Below are 2,883 nucleotides of genomic sequence, written 5' to 3'. Positions count from 1 at the left end.
TCGGCGGCTCCCAGCGGCTGTTCGGCTTGGCTGACCTATTTTCGACCTGGTTTCCCCTGTTTCGACCCTCCCAAACTTGTTTTTGGCCCCGATTAAGGTATTCGAGGTCGTTTTAGAGCTGTATTTTATATTTATTGAATTATTGGTAAATTAATTGTGAAATACTAACGGAAGGTGGCGAACGGTGTGATAGGAAACAAACCCCAGCAACGTAGGAAGTAGCTCTCACGGAACGGGAGCTTACGTTTAACTAATTAGGGAGTACTTCGACCAAGGCCAACCAAGTAAGTAGCCTTACTATAGGATAGACTAAAGATTGTTTGAATTATGATGATGTATGAAGCATGACGTGTTGTGATGTATGTTAAATGTACGTTATTTATGTTTTGATGCATGACATACAGTTATATTTGATGCACTTAATGACTTTTATGATGAGTATGATGTATGCATGGCGATGTTGTTAACATGATGATGTTTTCCATGTTGAACATGTCTTATGATGTTGTATGTCATATTGCATCATGTCGTAGATCGACATAGGACACAACCCTAAGAGTAAGAAAATGATATTAATGTAAATATCCATGAGCACATGTTACACAGTGTAACAAAGAGAGGAGATTAGAGGGTTGTGTTAGAAGAGACGTATAATTGGATTTAGAAGGACCTCATGCATATTGTATGTTCATAAGCATAGGGCTACTTCCCCTAGAGATGATGAGTGCAGACACACACCGTATGATAAGCGTGAATGTGCACAGGTGCGAATGCGCAGTGATGAGGGTGTTCATGAGGTGCATGACACTATGGGGTTTCGCTGACCTCCAGACGTCGCTATAGATTAGCTTGACCAGAGAGTCCAAGGGGTGTGCGAGCTCCCTGGGGATTCACACTCGCACATGTGAGTCGTGTATAGGGAAGTACTACATAAAGAACTCCCCATAAACAGGTGAAGAACCTATGGTTGATCCCCATCATAAAAGAACTCCCCATGTAACCATTTCCAAAACTGTAAAAAAGGGGCAAGAACTACAAATTTAGTACAATGGGTGAAAGGCATTAATGAAATAGCTATCTAGAGCTTTAGATATTTCACTCTACAAATTTAGTCTTCTGGTCCTATGGAAGAATCGCCGCAGACATCACAAATCACACGGCCCTAGAAGCCAATCAACAACTGCTTCCTCTGCGCCTCCATGGATGTGGTTCTTCAGCTCTGATGCCAAAACGAGAAATGATGAGTTGTTCTGTAGCAGTGTTTAAAACTTCGGTCGATATGTCGGAAGGCAAATTTCGTTTTTTCATACGACTTGTCGTCGATTCGAGTGTAGTACGATGAAAAAATCCTTTTTTTTCTTTTTTTCTTTTTTTAATATACAAAATTGACTAACGGGCTGCCCGATGAAACGGCCTGCCCACCTGACAACCTGTCAGCGCCTGAGAAGCTTTTTAATAGTTATTTTACATTATTTTATAATTGAAATTTGATGATTAATAAAAAAAGAAATCCTAATAAACAAAGTTTTGAATTTTGTGATTTATATAAAAAAATATTATTAAAACTTTCCAAATTTAATAATATCTTTAAAATTTAAGATAAATGGTTGGTTTTAAAGGAAAATATTAGTAATTTATTTAAAAAAATACGAATAGCGGTGAAAATTTAAAAATAACATTTATAAAAAAAAGTTAAAAAAATTTACCATCTATTTATATATACTATTCCTTTTTTTTTTTTTTTTTTTAAGTCAAAGTGTATTAATATTACTTTTGAAAAGTTGTTTCGTCTCTGTACATTTTTTAAAAATTCCAAATATATTTTTAAAGTTTTTTTAAAAAAGTTTAAAGTGCTTTTAAAAATAAGTTTAAAAATAATAATAAATTTTTTTAGAATTAAAATATATCGTGGAAAGTTAGAGGATAATTTTTAATTTTTTTTAAAATTTTAAATTTTAAAATAAAATATTATGGGAACATTTGAATTTTTTACTCAAAATTTTCAAATTTAAATGTATTTTTAGATAAATAGTTTGGAGATATAAAAAAATAAAAAATAAATATATATATATAGATATTAAAAAAACAGTTACGATGGCGAAGGGTAAAAATGTAATTGTGTATACCCTCGTGAAGCAATTGAAGGTTCTGGTCTCTCATCTGCCCCATGTATAAAACCAGAAGAACCCAAATGTCACAAATCCGCCGCTCGTCATCCTCTTCTTCTTCATCTTTCGTCTCATCCAGAATGCTTTAATTATAAGGGCCCCCCTTTCGATGCAAATTTGTTAGGATTGGGATGAGTTTTCTGATTTTGGTCTTGTTTTTTATGGATGGATTAAGCTTTCAATCTCTTGGTTAGTTGTTCTTAGTTCTCGATTTTTACATTGAATGAGAATGATTGGTATGTGAAAAGGTCTTGAAATTTATATCCCTATGATGATCGATTTGGTATATAAAAGTAGTGGACTGAATCTTACTGATGAATTATCAATTCTGAGGGATATATGTTTCAAATCGATTAATTTATGTGTTTTTGTTGAGCATGTTTTAGATTATGGATGTGGAAGTAGGGGCATGTTGTGTTCATATTTGAGCTTCGGATATCATTTAGATGATTGTTGTTTTGTGCTGAACATTTTGAAGCCATTCCAAATGCTGACAGCTCCTACAATTGTGAAATATAGATTCTATGCTGCATTTTGGAATACAATTCTAATCTCTAATTCTTTTGAGTTATTTATGGGATGAAAAATTAGGTACATGCTAACATCGTTTTCCCTTATAAATTCTGGTGTCAAAACTTACCCTTCTTTTAAACTTTATTCCTATGGGTTCAAGTGATATTTGAACGTGTCATGATATGAATGAAAGATGTACACA

At 33.6% G+C, this 2,883-nt stretch overlaps 1 non-coding gene across 1 annotated transcript; it reads left to right on the top strand.

Moving 5' to 3' along the window:
• The first annotated feature begins 2,429 nt into the window (after positions 1 to 2,429).
• LOC111783846 (small nucleolar RNA R21) lies at positions 2,430 to 2,506 on the top strand. The gene has a single exon (XR_002813438.1). It is a non-coding gene; the product is annotated as a small nucleolar RNA R21 (small nucleolar RNA).
• The last annotated feature ends 377 nt before the right edge of the window (positions 2,507 to 2,883 follow it).

This window comes from Cucurbita pepo, chromosome 14 (genome assembly GCF_057944985.1).
Source record: "Cucurbita pepo subsp. pepo isolate OVF chromosome 14, ASM5794498v1, whole genome shotgun sequence".
Lineage (NCBI taxonomy): Eukaryota > Viridiplantae > Streptophyta > Magnoliopsida > Cucurbitales > Cucurbitaceae > Cucurbita > Cucurbita pepo.
This window is presented reverse-complemented; position numbering and strand designations above follow the sequence as displayed.